The 20,299-nt window shown below is 45.8% G+C and overlaps 1 protein-coding gene across 4 annotated transcripts in view; it reads right to left on the reverse strand.

Annotated features, from left to right (window-relative positions):
• The window catches only part of CENPK (centromere protein K), a 1,342,106-nt gene that overhangs the window by 276,751 nt on the left and 1,045,056 nt on the right, over positions 1-20,299 (reverse strand). The gene's annotated exons all lie outside the window — the stretch shown is intronic.

The raw sequence follows: 20,299 nt of genomic DNA on the forward strand, positions 1-20,299 counted from the left end.
ATAGGCTCATAAGGTGGTTCCATTAGAGCTGTCATTACCGTATTTAGGCTCCAGGATGGGACCGATGTTGGTGTAGGTAGGTAAGTACGCATCAGCCCTTTCAGGAACATCTTAGCTGGTAGAGGGAGCAATGACTGTTTATCTGGATTAGTCATATATGCCGCTATGGCCGATAGATGAACCTTGACAGAGGATATAGATAATCCTGCTTTGGCCAAGTACGGTAAGTACAGTAAGTAAGGTAGCACTTGTTCGATCGATGCTGTGAGTGGTTCACTGATGATCGCACCACTTGGAGAGATGAGTCCATTTCCGGATATAGGTGATCCGAGTAGAAGGAGCCCTAGATGTCTTGATAATATCCCAGCAATCTGCAGGGAGATCCAGATTCATTTGTTTTCGCTGCTCAGGAACCAGGCCATGAGAGATAGGATTGCTGGGTCATGGTGCAGTACCTTGCAGTTCTGTTGTGTCAAAAGCTCCTGATGAGCTTTGAGATGAATGAGGGGCCAACGGAAGAGGTGTTGTAGGGTTGAGTACCAGATCTGCCGGGCCCAATCCGGTGCTATCGGGATCATTGAACAATTCTGTTCCTTCAGTCTGCGTAGCACTCATTATGAGAGGGATGGGGGAGAGGCATAAAGGAAATTCCCTGTCCAATCCACCGCGAACGCATCTCCTATTGAGCAATGCTCTGGGTACCTGGATGCAAATTCGTAGCATTTCTTGTTGGCTTTGGTGGCGAAGAGGTCGATCTGTGGATGACCCCATTCTCAAAATATCCGTTGGACTTCTTTCTCGTCTAGTTCCTACTCGTGAGATGTCGTGAACTCTCTGCTTAGTTTGTCTGCTAGGACGTTGTCCACTCGGGGAAGATGTTCCACTTTGATTTTAACTCTGTGGTGCAATGCCCATGCCCATAGCAGTTGAGCTTCTTGTGACAAGATCTCTGACTTGGTGCCTCCTTGTTTGTTCATGTAATGCATGGAGGTTGTCTTGTCAGTCTGGATGGTCACCACCTGCCCGGCTAATACCAGGAGGAAGGCTTTCAGCGCCCACCGTATTGCCCTGAGCTCTAGGACATTGATGTGCAGTTAAGATTCCTGAGCGGACCATGTGCCCTTGGTTTGGAGGTCCTCTTGGTGAGACCCCCAGCCCGACAGAGATGCATCTGTCCTGAGGAGAAGGGTAGATGTTGGTGCCTGAAAAGGCATTCCCTGTAAGAGGTTCTGAGGTGTATTCCACCATCGAAGTGCCTTGTGTAATGTCTCCGGTAGTTGGACGGTATCCTCCCATGAACCGAGTACTTGTTTCCATTGGTGGTCTGGGACCTCCTGGACTGGTCCCATGTGAATTTGGTATGAGAAATATACATGAGGACATCATGCCCAGGAGAGATTTGAAAGAGCGTACCGTGGTTGCCACTCTGTCTAGGAACCATGAGGTCAAGTGGAGAACAGCTGCTACTCTGTCGGCTGATGGTCTTACCCTGGGAATGCTGGTGTCTAAATCCGCACCCAGGAAGAGAACTCTTTTACTGGGCAGGATTTCGTTTAGTTTATTGAAAAACCTAACCCTTTTAAGAGGTTTATTGTTCTCGAAACTGCCAAGCGTGTGAGTTTGCATGATCTTGCCCTTATCAACCAGTCAAAATATGGGAAGACTTCTATTCCTGTTCTTCTGAGTTTTGCCGCTACCGGTGCAAGACACTTGGTAAAAACTCTTGGTGCTGACCTTAGGCCGAACGAGAGAACACGGAATTGGAAGTGTAACTCCCCTATTGCAAACCTGAGGAACTGCCTGTGGGCAGGGTGGATGGGAATGTGGAAGTAGGCGTCTTTCAGATCTAGAGTGGCCAGAAAGTCATGCCGGTTTATCCTAGGTAAGACGCTTTGCAGGGATATCATCTTGAATTTGATGCGCTTGATGAACTTGTGGAGCGCTCTTAGATTCAGTATAGGTCTCCAATGACAGTTTTTCTTTTTGATCAGAAAGAAACGGGAGTAGAAGACTCTTCATTCTGTTGGTCTTGGACTGGTTCGATAGCTGCTTTTTGAAGCAGTTTGTGGTTTTCGGACATGACATGTCTTAAAGAGGTACCTTGCGAGGGGTGGCAGCAAGAGATGGAGGTTGATCTAGAAATTCTAAGGTGTGACCCTTGCGGATCACCTGTAACACCCAATTGTCCTATGTTATTGACTGCCAATGTTGGAGAAATCGTCTTACTCCCCCCCCCCCCCACCGGGGTGTGACAGTGACGGGAAAAACGTGATCTGTCAATTTTGCTTGCTCTGGGTCTTGCCCTGGGTAGATTTACGCCTTCCCCTCTGGGAGTATCTGCTAGAGGATTGGTGGTATCTGTTGTCCTGGAAGGTGTTTCCCTGCTTTTTTTGGCCACAGGAGGGACGATTAAAGCCTCTGAATTTGGGAGGATGAACCTCGAAAGGGACGATAAGATCTACAGTCTTTGTCCTTGTCTTTAAGGGAACTGATGGCTCGAGCTGTGTCCGTCTTAATTCTTTTGAGGTGGTCATCGATCTTCTTACCAAATAAGTCTTGCCCATCGAAGGGCATGTCCAATATCTGTGCTTGGAGCTCCGGTCTGAAGTTTTTATAGCTTTCATTCAGGCTTGTCTCCTCAGTACAGTACTGCGAGCCATTTGCCTGAAACCTGATTCCGCCACATCCACTGCTGCGTCAATCATATGATCTGAGGTAGCTTCCCTGTCTGCTATGATTGTTCTGGCTTCTTCCTGGAGATCCGCTGGTAAATGTTTGGTTAGTTTAGACATATGTAACTATAGCTTGCGGTCAAAACGCACTGTCATGGCTAGTGCATTGCCCGCTCTGATGGTGAGTGAGGCTGACGAGGATACCTTCGTGCCCATGGCCTCCAACTTACGGCCTTCCTTGTCGGGATGTGCTGATAAGGGCGATGAAGGATTGGCCAACTTTTGTCTGGCTGTCACCGTGATGACAGAATCTGGCTTAGTATGTCCCCTGAGACAAACTGGTGCTGTGTCAGGGGCTTTGTATTTCTTTTCAGGTCTTGAAACCAGAGCAGGAGTAGATAAAGGTGTAGCCAATATCTTAGATCCAGAATCCCAAATGGTATCAAGAAGAGGGATGGTAGTGACTGTCCTCCTACGTTTGTCCCTATGCTCATAAAACAATGACTTTTTCTCTTCAGATGTGACTTGTAACTTGAATAAGTATGCAGCATTGCCGATAATGGTATGAAAAGATACAAAATCGTCTGGTGGTGAAGAATCTCCTCGAGAGTCTTTCTTTCTAGGTTTTTCAACTATGTAATCATCCCATTCGCTATGAGTGTCAGGCTCATGTGTAATCTCCCCTTCCTCGGGATCTGAAAAATCTGTGAAAGGATCCTCTTGCCAGTTTGAGACCGATGCGGTTGAAGGTACAATTGTGGGATCTCGAACAGGTGATCTTGGCCTAGGTGATGATCTTGGAGATGGGACCCTTGTCGGTGAAGCACTGAGCGTCCTGCTCCTGGATCTGCAAGGAGGCTCAGGTGAACGTGCCCTTATATGTGGCCTGCTCCTGGAAGGAGACTCTCTAGGTGTGCTATGTCGAGGCGAGATGTCCCTCTGTGGAGGTGTTACCGGTAAGGAGGACTTATTCTTTTCTGTTTGACGTCTGTTGAATTCTTGAATGATCCTTTGCATCGACTCCATGAGAGCTGGATCATAAGGATCGGCGGGTTCCTCTGTAGTTGGTTGTCAGGGAGGACTGTGTTCAATGGGGTGAGAAAGAGTTGCTCACCAACACATTCTGTGTCTGAAAATTTCTCCTGAAGAATGGTATCTGGGAGTTCTGCCATCTCTCTTAAAGGAGATAGTTGTGCTCCTATTGGTTCATGAGTCTCCAATATAGGAGGCACTGTTTTTTCATTGGCTGGTGTAACAGTGGCGTCTGCGGCGGTTGTTTTGGATTTGGTTTTCTCCATGGACAAAGAAATTAACGGTGTCGTCGTATGCTTCATGGATGGTGGCTTCGTCAACGGTGGCTTCGTCGACGGTTGACTGTGTTTATCAGTCGATCGGATCTTTGTGGACGAGTGACTCCATCGACAAATGTTTAGTGGAGGCAGATTTCGAGGATGAAGATGAGGTTTGAAGTGTTATCGTCGTGGATGATATGAGTTTTGCTAAAGCCGCTCGTTGCCGATTGGCCCCCCGGGTTTTTGAAAATGCCTCCTTAACGTTGGAGGAGGTTTGTTTTCTTCAGGATGCTGTTTCTTGTGATCCCCAGAGCCCAAGGGGGGTATTTCCACCTTCCTCTAACTTTTATGAGAGGGAGACACTCCTTTCCATTGAAGAGGCCCTTCTCTTAGAAGTTTGCCTCTCAGATGGTTTAGTAGAATGTACAGGAGCTGTCTTGGCAGATTCTTCGTCAGAAGCTAGACCTTTGGCTTTTAAATATAAAATAAGTCTTCTGTGTCTGTCCTGCAGGGTTTTGTTGGAGAAAGTCCTGCAAATGTCACGTTTATTGATATCATGAGGATACACAGGCAGTAGATGCGTTGCTCATGAGGATCCTTCATGTAGACTAGTTTCTTCATACACCACATGCAGTACCTGAACAGGGAAGGCTTTTGGCAGTTGGGAGTTCAGCCATGATCTGAAGAGGATTTCACTTGACGACTTTAAAGTGAGAGAAACGGTTTTCTGATCCCAGAAACACAGAGCAGAAAGAGCTTGATCAGGAGATCGCAAAAAGATATATTTTTAGATAAATATAACTAACAGTAGAAAGATTTCGAAAAGCTCAGAGAGCTGGAAGATTCCCTCTGTCTGTTAGACTGCGGTGAAAAATCTGAAGATGGCTGACTGGGGCAGAGCTTAAGGCCTGCCACCTCATTGGTTAGGGCCATAAAGGACCAAAGTGAGGTGGAGGGACTACACAAGTGAACGGCTCATAGACCATAATGGGCTATCTACACTCATATTTTCTATGGAAATAATGTATATATTTAAAAAGAATGTAATAATTATTTAAATCACAGAGGATTCCCAGTCTGACGACAGGGAATATTCAAGCATCTGAATCTATGAAAGATCCAATGCTGGAGAAATTGGATCTTCTGAAATATACGAAAATCCAACACAACCTTAGGATAGGAAAATTTGTTGCACCCTTAGTGCAGTTTCCTCCTTGGGTAAGACCAAATATGAGGGTTTACAAGAAAAAAACCTGGAATTCATTCACTCTCCTGGCAGAGATCAAGGCGACCAGTAAATAATTTGAGTGTGAGCCACCTTAAATAACAAGAATTGTTTCAAACGAGCTGCCATGAGAAAAGTTAGCACCTAGTTTAAACCCCACATAGATACAACTAATTTGCATGGAGGGAACGTATTTGTTCATCCCTTTCAGAAACTGCATACATTTAGGGATGTAAAGGCCTGGTACACCTTCATACAGCCAATCTGAAGGCCATCGGCCTGGGAAAGAAGAAAATCGCAAACTGCAGCAGTTGAACAGACCAACAGATTCACATCCCTTTCCTGACCCCGATTCTGAAAACATTTTACACATACAGACATAGATTTAGTAGTGGGCCTACTAGCTGCAGTTAGGAACGCAGATTTGGGGTGCTGGGAATCGGATGTACTCGACACTGACTGGGAGAGGACATCCAGCCTCTGTGGGAGTTGCTGAGTAGGCCAGATAGCTATGTCCAGAAGTTCCGAGTACCACATCTTCCAAACCCAAACCGGGGCAATCAGATTCATGGTGGTCCCGAATGGTGCTTGTTGAGGTAGTGATTAGCCGCTGTGTTGTCGTTCAGGATCAGAACACCTTTCCCCTGAATTGAGGGCAGATTTGCAACAATGGCTAACCTGGCTGTTCGCAACTCGCACAGATGGCTATGACGTCTCGTCCCTGTGGAGGGCCGCAGCTGCATAGATGCTCTCCACTTATCACACTGCCTGTTATGCCCGCCACAGGATGTCTCATGACACTCTGGTTGTCATGCTTCCAGAGAACTGGGACCACTGACCATGCAGAATCCACTGGAGAGACCTTATGCTTAACTGGGATTGGAGACCTTGATAATGCAGGATGCTAGGAGAGCTTGTATCTGGAAGAATTGGACCATGTGGCTGAGGTTTTCCAGTATGTCCTCGGGGGGCAACACCTTGCCCCAGCGAGTATCGAGGACTGCTCCAATGAACGCAGGAGCAGGAGCGATGTATGACTTACGTTTAGGGTGATGGCCAGGCTTTGCAGAAGTGGCAGGTGAAGGTGGGCTGACACTAGGTCTGGACTATGTGTTCGGAAGATGTAGTCGTCCAGGTAGGGGAAGACATGAACTTTCTCCCTGTTGAGAAGAGTGGCCACCACTGCCAATAATCTGGTGAAGGTCCTTGGAATAGCGGTAAGGCAAAAGGGATGACCCTGGACTAGTAATGGGTGTTCACAGCCACAAACCTCTGGTAATACCTGTGTTAGGGGTGGACAGGCACCTGGAAGCATGCTTCCAGAAGATCCACTGATACCAATAAGTCCTGCAATTCCAGGGCCTGGAGGATCTAGGCGAGAGTGACCATATTCCACTTGTCTGTGTGCAGAAACTTGTTCAAAAGCCAGAGATCCAAGAAGGGACAAAAACCCATTCTTTCTTCGGCACTAGAAAGTACAGGGAGTACCAACCCAATCATCATTCAAAACCCACTGATGCCCACCTTGTATTTTTTGCTTAAGGTGCATAAACCTTTCCTACACTTACCATGGTTCGCCCGATTATGAGTGGGCAAGGAGGGGCCATGGAAGGCCTTGCCGAATACATCGATTAAAGCATCAAACATCTAGTACTAGGGATACCAGCATATCTCAAGGGCACCACACATACTTTACAAATCTTGAATGTAATTTCCTGGGAGCCACATTACCTTTTAGCTACCCTAGATGTAACAGTGTTATATACATCCATTCAGCATAATTTGGCCCGTGAAACAATTGATTTTGCTTTTAGGACTTTCTCGGCTTCGCACTCCATGCATGTGCAAATGCTAAAAAGTTTTTGGGAATTTAATTTACAGCACAATCGGTTTATTTTCAATGGGAACTATTACTCATAAACCAAAGGAATCGCTATGGGGGCCAAATATACCCCGTCCTTAGCCAAGCTTTTCATGGCTTATTTTGAAGACCAATATATTTTTCAAAACAATCAATTTTATCATCATATCACAACTTGGAAAGATATATTGATGATGTTTTTGTAATTTGGTCTGGTAATCGAGAACATTCTGACTCCTTTATGCAACATTTAAATCAGAATAACTTGGCATCAGATTCACAGGTCATATAGATGCTACGAAATTGTTTTCCTAGACTTACAAATCAATATTGTATCCAACTGCATTCAGACTCGCACCTACCAGAAAGAAACTGCAGTAAATGCAATTTTACATGCGGCTAGCAGTCACAGACAGAGTGTTATCAATAACATTCGGAGAGGACAATTCTTGAGATCCAGAAGGAATTGTAGCCAAAATTATATATTTTTTTTAATACTCTTTATTAGCATTTTTAACAACACCCCAAAACTCCAACCCCCCTCCCTTCCCCCTTTCCCTACTATCCCCCACAACCTCCCCCCGCACATATAAACTTTAGTATTGACAAGATCAAAAGAAGCCCAACTTCACCCTTCTCCCCCCCTCCCTTCCCAAAGTCCGGCCCTATCCAGTAAGCGTTTTTCGTTCCAACAGTCACAGCTAGCACCCCTCCAAATCAAAATGATATATTTATGCAAGAATGTGAGTCGATTGGAGCCAGATTTAAAGAAAGAGGGTATCAAAGGCACATTGTAAACAAGGCTGCCAAAGCCATGGAACAGGTTGACCGCACTAATTTGCTTACTCAGACAGATAAACCTAAACATAATAGAGATTTTCCGTCACACGTCAATTTTCTCACTAAGTATTCTCAAGATGGCAAGTTTTTGTTCCATATTTTGCAAAAGCTTTGGCATATCTTACTTTTAGATTTGGATCTAGCGCAATACATTTCTGAGAAACCAAATATCATCTTTACCAAGGAACCAACTTTGAGAAACATATTGAGACCCTCTTTTCTGAGGTCTGACCCCATTAGACAGCCAAATTGCTTATCTTTAACCACCAAACCAGCGGGTTTCCACAAATGTGGAACATGTCATTTTTGTCAATTCGCACCATCACCAACGAAAGTGTTTACTTGTCACGGAGGAATACAAGTCAAGATCACAGACTTTATAAACTGTCGCTCCAAATTCATAATCTATGGCATCCAATGTGTATGCAAGAAGATATACATTGGCAGTACCATCCGCGAATTGCGAGTCAGGATTTGTGAACACTTTGCGAACCTTAATAACCAGGACCCAAAACTCCTGTTTGCCTTACATTGGCAAACTAACCACAATTAGATCATCGGAAAGACATCAGATTCATCGGATTGCAACAAATCAAACAACATGCAAGAGGAGGTGACAGACAACTCACATTGCGACGGCAAGAGGCACGTATGACATGCAAACTGCGTCGTCTAAAACTTGGACTAAATCAGGAACATGAGCTTAATGTATTCTAACAGATCTCTATACCGAGTCATCGAATGCTTATTCCTCCACAAATGCCATTACAGATTGCTATATGCTTTTAAAAGTTAGCAGTGGTATGGTTCCGTTTGCAAAGCAGAATTCCAACATGTAGGATGTATGAAACCAAGGATATACTTGCTTCACAAATGCCATTACAGATTGCTATATGCTTCCACAAGTCAGTACTGGTATGGTTTTGTTTGCAAAGCTGAATTCCATCATGTAGGGTGCATGAAACCAAGGATATACTTGCTTAATATATATTCTTTATTTGGGAAAATTGCTTAATTCAATGCTTTCTCTTTACATATCAGAGATCACTTAGTTTCGCACTTTCACACATACCCAGAATAAACATATTCTCAAATGTATTTCAATTACAGCTTTACCCTTCTTTTATTTTGCGATAGGTTTTCAAACTGTTTTAGGGACAGGACATCTACTATATTTCAACCTTTGTTATGGACGCATAGTTGCGTATTCCGCTAAATATAATAACCCGCCTACATGTATTTCACCCGAATTTTCAACTGAATAGTTTTTTGATAGAAATATCACATTATATTTTTAAAATACCAGCTGTTTTAAATACATGTAAGTTGCTACGCAACCGGCGCTTGGAGAGGAGAACGTGCAAGAGTTGCCATGCAAACGGCACATGCCACGTGATTCCAATCACATGACTGGAAAATATCTTCCATCGCTATAGCAACAGGCCAGCAGGACACAACGCCCCCTGCTCTCGCGGCAGAACGGCTCATTTGTTCTGCAACCCAAGCAGAGGGACGTAGTTGCACGCAATGATGCGAAATATTTGCTAAGTACAAGCTGCAACCGACTAAACGCTCGGATCTCACATTTAAACAGTTGAATACCAAACACGAATGGCAGCACGGACAGAATTTGGCGTACCTGTTTTCCTCACAGTTAACCCGCACTATTATCTATAATTGCAGATGTCTCTGGACCTGCACAATATTTTACGTCAAAGACTATTTTGCAACTTGACATTTCTTTCTCTCAACATCTTCTATCTAAAACAAGTGCTACGATTCGGCAGGTAAGCCACAACGTTTAGCTGCCTTGAAGCTATATATTTATTATGTATCGACTACAGAATTCTAAATCATAAAAAACAAGACCCTGTTTCTATTATCAGGTAGACAAACAGCAATCAACTTAACCCAATGTTCCCTACTCACTACTCATATTTCAGGTGTGCAGGATTTCTACGTATCCAATAATCAATGTTTGCTTATGAGCAACACGTTACTAAAATGGTCACAGTTCAAATCTGACTTCTCATCTGACCTATACAGGTACCTTCTATAGACCCTTCAAGGTAACAGACTAATATCCACTGTGGTTTGGGTTAAAGTACGATTTTGACTCTGCAATTATTTACCTTAGTGGTTGAAAATTTCCCTGATTGGTCACTTAGCAGATTAACAAGCACAGAACTCGTAACCGTGATGTAACGGCTGCAATGCAGTGAATGACTACAGTAGTCCTAACACATAAATGAGTGCCTGAGTCACTATATGGTGCCAGGCAAATGCATTACAGCATGAGTTTTGGAATATATTGAATTACTCTTGTCCTTAGATAACATGTACTAAACACAAGTTTCTCCCAACCCCCACCCGTCCCTCGTTTTTGTTTCCCGCTCATTCTTCCTCCGGTGTGTTTATGGATTATGCAAATTGTTTCTTTCACATTTCTCAATGGTTGAATACATGACTATGCTAACTTTTGTTTACAGTGCTATAGGAATATTTATGTGCCCTGATGACGACCCTAGAGGGTTGAAACATGTGTTGGCAAATTGTTAAACCATGACACATTGGCACCTTAGTATGTTATAAGCAAATTATAATGCTATGTCATATTGGCAACTGAGTATGTTCTGGGCTACATGCTATGTTATGTTCAACTGTGTTGGCAAACATGCCATGCTATGGAAAACAGTGACTTTTTGCTATATTTTAGCAACTAACCATGTCACGTCAAATAGAATACATACCTATTTGTTCCCTTAAAACCTAACAGAGTACAAATCACCCACTGAGTGGGGTGTTTTCTCTAATAAACTCAGCCATTTGGCTTTTCTGACAAAACTGGTTCATCATTTTTCTGCAAGTGAGCGCAGCAAGTGAGGATACCCTTATACATTAATTTTGTTCATATGTGACGGTGAGAAGTCACCTACCCATCCTCACCACTGCAGCACACTCTCTTTTTGCTTTAAGTTATTCACTTACTTTGCAGAGAGGTGTGCGCACACCCAGTACAAGGTTTTCTCACACGTCAGTCTTACAGTACCAACCCATGCCTCTTTTCATGGTGGGTACTGGCTTAATAGTTGCTTTTGCCAGGATCTGACTGACCTCCTCCAAAAGTAAAGGATCTGGAGGAGAGCAAAGACAGCTGAAGTAGCACCTTGGTATTCGCTGACTTGTAAGGGCTGCTTTCTGCTCAATAAGGTAAATGAGGTGAGATTTCATTAAAGTGGTTTTCCTGCAGATGTAGTTGTGGTCACATTGGCAGCAGCTATCCGACCTCTTTTCTGACCGTGTAGGAGAATGTCTATAAAATGGTTTTCCTGAAGGTGGTTGAACTCTGCCCCTATGGGCAGAAGAAAACTGCTGCGGATGAAGAAATACGTGGTTGATTAATAGGCAGCCAGTTGCTGTATGCTAGCCCGAGAGCTTTAAACCTTTCCAGTGACTCACCGGCTTAGGTGAAAAAAAGACCATTTGCCATTAAAGGTCACATCAAGAAGTTTCCTCTGAATATCTGGGGCAAAACCCAATGGCATGAATGCCTGCAGAAAACTGTGCCTTTGCTCATGGTTCTGGCCACATATAATCGGATTTATCATGCCCGATTGTAAAGCGTTGTGCAGCTTCTTCGCCCTTCTCCATGGGTAAGGTAAATCCATTCCTCCTCTCACCTACCAGCATGTGGTCAGATACTTCTGCTACTACACCCCACAAGATGAGTATTTCTCAAACGCACAGGTCATGTTGATGCCCAAGGCTAATGTCATTTGACACAGTATCAAGATGTTGTACTGTACCTGAGAAAATGAGAGGAAAGTAGATTTAACTGCTGTAGAGACTTACACGATCGTACTCACAGGAGTGGGGTGAGCTGGCAAAAACCCTGTATCAGAAGGGACGAGTCTAATATCTTTCACCCATTTCTTGCTCAGAGTTGAGCTTCTGCCATGTCCTGACAGAATCTGCAATAGTAGGGTTAAATGGTAACAAGGTTTCCTTAGTTGGACCCTGGACCAAACTCTGTTAAATCATAATCTACCACAGACCTGGTAGAAGCAATAAAACACAAAGATTGGACCACTTTAACAATGGTCTTACAAAAGGAAGCATTCAGATCTGCGGAAGGTGCAGATTGTGCGAAGTCAAGCTCAAGGGATGTATCCAATCTACTGGCATCTCGGAGAGCTGAGGCTAAAGCAGCCACACAGACATCTTTGTAGTAATAGGAGGAAATCCCCTTCCCCTGATAATGGCCGTAAAGTATCTACCCATTCTGAGATGAAGGAAGGACTTGCTGAACCACTGCTCTTTTTGTAATATTTGTTGAAACAATAAACAGAGTTTAAAAAATAAATGTATATGCCAAGTGTTGTGAAGAGCTGGGTTCTAGAAATCAGAGCATACTCCGATACCATATCAGCTTTGATCAGCTCAGAGGGCGCAGCCTTGGTAGGAAGCATTGGTGCCATTGTTGTTAGGCAGAATCCTGTGCAGTTCCCTTGGGGAACACTGCAAAAAGATTAAGACTACAGGAGTAAGCAGTAAACCCAATTGGTAGCAGTCTGCACCACCCAGATTTACCTGGTAGCTGTGGCTGAGCAGTCAGACTTCTCTCAAGAAGAGTAGGGCAGTATATAGAGTATACACAATAGGGCTAAAAACACAGTAGAGCAAACAAACACTGACCAGAGCTTTGTATCAAAAGTATATAATTATTTATTTAAAACACACTTTAGGCAATATACTAGCACTCTAAATCAAAAGCAAGTTAAAACACAGTCAGGTAAAGTATACACACCTCCCTTGATAACTATCAGAGAAGTCAGAGTTAAAACATCACGATTTGTTAAACAGATGTGAGCGCATAACCTGATAGCACTCCAATAGTTCAGTTAAAGGGAGAGAAAAAGGCAGAGCATAGAAATAAAACAGGTCCCAACACTTTTAGGCGTTCTCAGCAAGGGAAGAAAGGCAGTAAATACTGTAGAGCCAAAGTTAATAGGCCAGGCCAACTTTAAAGGGAGCAGGGCGAAATGTGCCCAGGTTCACACGGTTTAAAATTTACTAAAAGTCTTTGCAGAATGTTCAAAAGAGGTTGGGGTGATTCAAGAAGGTAAAGTTAGAAGGTCTGGGGCCAACCCAGTTGGCAAGCCAAGGATTTAAGGGTCACCTTGGGCAAACCAAAGAAAGGGAGGCCAGGCAGGACACAGTACCTTAAAGAGATGGCTCAGCTTCTTCCCTCTTCGGATTCTTAGGTCCTGTGGCGGCTTCTGAAGTTACAGTCCCAAAGGCCCTGCTTTTATGCAGAAAAACCCCCATTCATATCAGCCTAGTTGGCAATCACACATGCTAAGTGGTCAGCCGGGCGGCTCACCACTGGGCCAATAAGAGTAGAGTGCGACTTGGGTTGCCAAGGCAACGCAGTCCAGGGTGCCAATTCCCCCCCTCCACCCTTCCTGTGGAACCCAGACAGAGTGACACCATTTGGAGGGCTTCTGTGGAGAAGCCTGCCAAAAAGTGGAACAAAGGGCTCGACCTTGGTCAGAGTTACAGAGATGGACACGAACGCCATTTTAGAAAAGAGTTCTGGCAAAAAAACCCAACCGTTAATTTAATATTAAATAAATAAACCGCTGGTATCTTTAACATTGCACCAAAAAGTGGTGCGTTTAAAATCAGTGGGAAAATCCCATAGAGAATATTCCGGTGGAATATTTCGCCTGGTAACCACTGCCACCAGCCAGAAGCTCGACAAGGGGGGACTGGATAGTGCCCCCTTGAAAACAGACCCAGGGGCAATATAATTAATCCCTTCCAGTACTTCCACAATATGATGGTTTGTACTGGTTCTGTTCAGTAGCCAGTCCCAGGGTATGGAGTCTATGTTTGGGGGTCACTATGACACCCCTGTGTTACTGTACTGAGGGTGCTGTGTAACATACACATAAAAAATAGATGATACCCTATGGAGCAGAAAGAAAACCCCATAGCCCAAAAGCACACAAAGAGTCAAAGACATACCTCAAATCATGCCTAAGAGTGGGAGGAAAAGAGTCTCACTCTTAGCAGGAGAAAAAAAAAAACAAAAATCCAGCAAAGCTGCTGGGGGACTCACTAGGTTTGGGAAATTAGCCTTATAAGAGAATTCTCCCTAACACTTGTTACTATTCCTGAAGCAGAGGCGAGGGCCAGCACTGAATGGGAACTTTTTCGGAGGTGGAGTAGAACCTGAGCCAGCAGGGGTGTGGTCTCTACCCAAAGAGGTACCTTTAACAGCAGTAAGAGAGTACAGCGTGCCCTGACTGCCCTACCAACGCCGAGGTAGTAAGTACAAGCAATGTGGCAGTTGTAAAGGGTTACCAGAATTTGCCGTCTGAATTGTTCACACTGTTTTGTAGTAGAGGAATTTGTAGCGAGCGGTACCTGCTTTTGACTTTTTTGATGGAGTCGCCTCAGTGATGCTTCTTCCTTGTGGAGGAAGAAGAGCAAAGATGATACACACTACCGGAAAGAGACCTCTTTCTAGGTTTATTGTTCCTGTTCCTTGGTCCGTTGTCTTTCTCAGGGGACCAAGTATCGTCCTGTTCTAACGGTCCACCGATTTCTTTCTCAGACTCTCAAGGCTGTTTTGCGGGTGTGCTGGGGCCCGGAGACTTACTGGGATAAGGGGGCTTAAAGGGAGCATGGTAATCACCTTTATAGAGGGCAACTAACAAACTTTGCAGCCTGTTGTCAAAGAGTTTTTAAGCGCCACAGTAATCCATTTCATGGTTGACCCCTCAAGCAACAAAGCCACACATGAGGGGGTCCAACATGGACAGCTTGTTAATGCAGTCTTTGCATAACTTAAAGCCTGAGGCCATAGAGGTACAGGGAATGATGCAGTAGGGATACTCCAAGGTAATATTAACACACAACAATCCCACCAGAGTTCCCACATGGAATCCTTCCCCTATGATCTAATGCCACATTGAACAGAATAAGATAATATACAATATAACACACATCCCCTTGCCCACTGAACAAAAACGCAAAATATTAAGATGAGGCTGCAACACTTGAAGATCTCTCACCTCTGGGAGATCTCGTATTCGTCCCTCCAGCCAACCTTCCTTTGTTACAAATGTGCCCATCCCCCGACTCCATTATGAAATTCTCTTCTCACTCTCTGTGGGCCCCAGAACCTCTGCTCACACTTTGGCACCCTTCCAGGGGAGGGTGGGGGCATGTGTGTGTGTGTCTCTCTCTCTCCATATCATATATATATATATATATATATATATATATGACAATGCATTACTTACCGTAAAAGCATTTCTGATGGTTGTATCTGCTTAGATTCACATGCTGTGCATAGGTCCGACATCCAGTGGTCACTGCGGAGTATTGCATTTTGTTTTTCGTAGTCGAAAAGGGACGTCGACAAGGCGTGTCTGAAATACTATCCCTATAGTGACGTGTGTTGTACTCACAATCCCTCACGCGTCGAGGTCCCTCTGTTTGTATTTTTCTGCCCTGAGGGAGCCTTCTAGACGTGAGTGAGTACAGAAAATAGAGAGATATAAAAGGAAGTCTATGTTCCTTCCATCCGAGCGGGGAGGAAGGGTGGGCGCATGTGAATCTAAGCAGATACAACCATCAGAAATGCATTTACGGTAAGTAATGCATTGTCTTCTGATGTTTGTTAATCTGCTTAGAATCACATGCTGTGCACAGACTAGCGAGCAGTACCCGGAGTTGGCGGTGGGTTATGAGAAGGAACAGTAGAGAAAAGAGGTCTTAATACTGCCTGACCCACCTGGGAGTCAGATCTCGAGTGTGCATCTAGACAGTAGTGTTTTGTAAAGGTGTGCACAGAACTCCAGGTAGCCGCTTTGCAGATGGACTCAAGGGGAACATTTGCAATGAATGCTATGGACGCCCCCGTGCCTCGAGTAGAGTGTGCTCTTGGCCTAAAGGGCAGTTCTCTCTTAGCAAGAGTATAGCAGAGAGTGATGCATTGAACAATCCATCTAGAAATAGTGGACTTTGAAACTGCATCCCCTTCTCTTCCTGCTGCCACCGAGACGAAGAACTGATTAGTCTTCCTCAGTGGTCTGGTTGTTTCCATGTAGAACATGACCGCTCTGCGCACATCTAGTGTGTGCAGAGTTTTTTCTCCCAAGTTGGAAGGATTTTGAAAGAACGTTGGCAGTTCTATAGACTGGTTTACGTGGAATTTCGATATGAACTTCGGAGCAAACCTTGGGTGCGTGCGTAGAACCACCTTATCTCTGTGAACTGTAACGAAGGGGTCTAGAACAGAAAGAGCCTGTAGTTCACTTACCCTCCTGATGGAGGTGATAGCGATTAAAAAAGCAGTCTTAAGAGTAAGGTCTTTAAGAGATGCTTTGTGCATGGGTTCGAAAGGTGAGCCCATACGTCTGGTAAGTACCACGTTAAGGTCCCATCCGGGAGCTGGGTCAGCTATCGGGGGGTGTATTCTCTTTATTCCCTCCATGAAGGCCTTTATAACAGGGATCTTCCACCACGACACCTTGAGTTGGGAAGTGGTGTATGCAGAAAGTGCCGCTAGGTGAACTTTAATGGAATTGAACACTAGACCTGAATCCAATAAGTGGGTAAGGTATAGAACAATATGTGTGGGAGAGCAGTCAATTGGGTTGATGCTTTTCCCTCTGCACCAGATGACAAATCTCTTCCACTTGCTAGAGTAGCAGTGGCGAGTGTTAGGTTTTCTGGCTTCCCTGAGAATGTCCATACATCTCTGCTGGAGCAGTAGATGTCCGAATTCTATGATCTCAGGAGCCAAGCTGCTAAGTTCATGTTGTGGGGGCATGGATGTAGAGTCCTGCCCTTGTCTTGTGACAGCATGTTGTACGGGCAGGGGAGTTTCACTGGGGGAGATAGAGACATCTCCATCAAGTGAGCGAACCATGGCTGTCGGGCCCACATTGGGGACACCAGTATCATGCTTACTTGTTCCTGGTGCATCTTGTGCACCACCTTGTTGAGAAGGGGAGTCGGGGGGAAAAGCGTAAACAAATTTCCCTGACCATTGCATCGACAGACCGTTCCCCTTGGATTGGTTCTGGGGGTACCTGGAGGCGTAACTTAGGCATTGTGAGTTCTCCAGGGTTGCGAATAGGTCTATTTCTGGGAATCCCCATTGTGTGAAGACGTCGAAGACGATGTCTTCGTGCAGTCGCCATTCGTACTCTTCGGGCAGGGGGAAATCTCTGCTGAGTTTGTCTGCCAGCAGATTGAGTTCCCCTGGTACATGTTCTGACAGTAGGAACATGTTTTGTTTGAGAGCCCACTTCCATATATTTTGGGCCAGTTTGGACAGTCCTGGAGAGTGGGTGCCCCCCTGCTTGTTGATGTAGTACATGGCTGTGGTGCTGTCTGTAAGGACCAACACAGTCTTGCCTTGTAGGTGTTCCTGGAAGGCTTTTAGCGCCTTGAACACAGTTAGTAGCTCCAGTAGATTTATGTGTTTGGATGCTACGTTCGGAGTCCACACTCCGTGAGCAGTCTGATGGGATAGGTGAGCCCCCATCCTGTTAGGGATGCGTCTGTGGTTAGAGTGGCTTCCGCCGCGGGTGTGGCAAAGGGTTTCCCTTTTTCCAGGTTTTCCTTTGTCCACCACCGTAGCGAGAGAACCAAGGCCTGCGAGACCACCACTGGATCGTCCCATAGTCCGCTGGCCTGACACCACTGGCTGTTGAGCCACTCTTGCATAGGGCGCATGCGCAGGCGCGCGTGAGGTACCAAATAAATACACGACGCCATCATGCCTAGCAAGCGCATTGCTTTGCGTACCGTCACCTCTCGACCGGTCACATATTGAGGGATCTGAAACAGCATGTTTTGGACCCTCTCGTTGGAGGGGAAGACGAGGCCGTCCTTTGTTTGAATTAGAGCCCCTAGGAATTGTTTGACTTGGCTGGGGTCTAAGCTGGACTTCTTTTCGTTGATGGAGAAGCCCAACTGGAATAAAAGGTCTACCGTCTTTTGGGTATTGGAGAAGCATGTTTCGGAAGAATCCCCTGTTATGAGCCAGTCGTCGAGGTAAGGGTAAACTGGGATGGACAACCTGCGCAGGTGGGCCACTGCCAGTACCTTCGTGAATACCCTTGGTGCTGATGCTATGCCGAAGGGTAGCACTCTGAACTGGTAGTGTTTGCCCTCTATCATGAACCTGAGGTATTTTCTGTGCGCTGGCAACATTAAAATATGAAAGTATGCATCTTTCATGTCCAATGTTGTCATGTAATCTCCCTTTGATAGCAGTGGGATCACTTCCTGTAAGGTCACCATACGAAACTTCTGGGGTTTGATAAACTTGTTCGCTGGGCGCAGATCTAATACAGGGCGCATGGTTAGATCCTTTTTGGGTACAAGGAAGTACACTGAATAAATACCTTCCGTTACCTGAGATAGAGGCACGACCTCTATGGCTCCTTTTTCCAGCAGTTGTTGTACTTCTTGGAGAAGGATAGCAAGGCGTTCCGGTGTCATGCGTCGTCCCCTCGGGGGTCTGTATGTTGGGGAACTGTTGAATTCGATGCAGTATCCGTGGGCTACGGTGGAAAGTACCCAGCGGTCTGACGTTATTCCCTCCCATGCTGGAAGAAAGGATGTTATCCGGCCCCCGACCGGTGTTGCATGGGAGGGGACGCGGATCTTCGCGTCACTTGGTGTTATTGGGGGCTTGGGAGCCTCTGGGGGTGGACCCCCGACCTCTCCCTTTGCCCCTGCGCTGGCCTCTTTGGCTGTACTGCCCACTATTGGTCTGGTAACTGGTGGCAGGGTACTGTTGCTGCCGATTCTGCTGTTGGCGTTGGCCACGAAAAAAGCGTTTGTTGCCATAGCCGCGTCTGGTAGTGGGCTTAGAGATCTGGTCAAGAGTTTTGATAGTATCGAACTCTTTTTTAGCCATTTCCAGAGCCTCATCCACCGCTTTCCCGAAGAGGTTTGAGTCTTCAACAGGTTTATTTATTAAAGACGCCTGTGTCTCCGGTTTGAACCCTGAGTTGCGCAGCCATACATGGCGTTTTAGGAGTATTCCCTGAACCAGGGAACGTCCTGCTGTCTCAGCAGCATCCAGAGAGTTCTTTACAATACTCTGGTTGACCTGGGTTCCTTCGCCAATAGTTGATAGCAGGCGTGTACGTAGTGGTTCCGGCGCTTCTTCAGCGTCCTTGCGCAGTTTGGCCCACTGCGCGTCCGCGTAGCTAGCTAGCAAAGAATTGTTGTTTGCAATTCTTGCCGAAAAGGCAGCCGAGGATGTGACTCTTTTAGCAAGGGCATATAACCTCTTGCCCTCCTTGTCAGGTGGTGCCTCGCTGGTGGACAGCGGCACCCCTGCCCTCTTCCTTGTATTAGTTACTACCAGGGAATCCGGAATGGAATGTCCCCTGATGTACAACGGGTCTGAGGGTGAAGGAGTGAAAAGTTTTTCAATCCTTGGATTAACTCCTCTGATTAGTGCGGGTGTGGATAGCGAAGGGATGATTCTTCTCTTCACTGAAGCGAGGAGGGGAATGGTCTGGCTGACTGGGGGTTTCTCCTTAATTACTCTTTCCACAAAGTCTATTTCCGGAGAGATCTCCCCAGTGTCCAGTTCGAAATGTGCTGCTGCTCTGCGCAACAGGGCATTGAATGTGGGCTGATCGTCAATGGGAGACGTGTTTCTAACAGGTGAATTATCTGGAGGATTTAGGTTCAGGACATCAGTGTCCGAATATACTGATGGGGATTGCCAGGGATGAGAAGGTCCTTCTGCTGGATTTTCTCCGTAGCCTTCTCCTACCATGTCTGGGCTGTCTTCCAGACCTTCCTCTTGGTTCTGTCCCTCTTCATTGTCCACAAATTCATCCTCCTCTTCTAAGTATTGTTCCTCACCAGTGAGGTCATACACATTATGGAAGTCTAAGGCTGTGTCCTGCCTCGGGTATTTGGCCCTGGGGTCCTCCTGAGGCCCCTCTCTTGTTCTCTTGGGAGTGGGAGGGTTCTGGGTGTTCATAAACCTCTCCATTCTCTCCATGCAGAGATGGAGCCTTTCCATGGTTTCATGGGGTACCCCTGAGCAGTCTAGCGGGGGAAAATTAGTGTCATCTAGCTGAAAACGGCTCGACCTCTCCCATAACGTCGAGGAAAGTGTCCCGTCGCCTTCCGAAAAGCCTTCCGGAGTGCTGGGGGTCCCCCCGACTGAAGGGGGTAGTCCCTGTCTGTCTTCGGGCTTTTTCGTCGTGTCTTTCGACCTCTGCGTAGCGCTCGACGTGTCCTTCGGCGTACGCTTCTGGGCGTCGGCTGCCACGATCCTCGACAAGCTCTCTGCGACTCGTTTGTCAGCGGAGGGCTGTGGTTTCGACGTTATGGGTGTCGATCATTCTAC

The sequence above is a fragment of the Ambystoma mexicanum genome, chromosome 6p, assembly GCF_040938575.1.
Source record: "Ambystoma mexicanum isolate Mex_15411 chromosome 6p, UKY_AmexF1_1, whole genome shotgun sequence".
Taxonomy (NCBI): Eukaryota; Metazoa; Chordata; class Amphibia; order Caudata; family Ambystomatidae; genus Ambystoma; species Ambystoma mexicanum.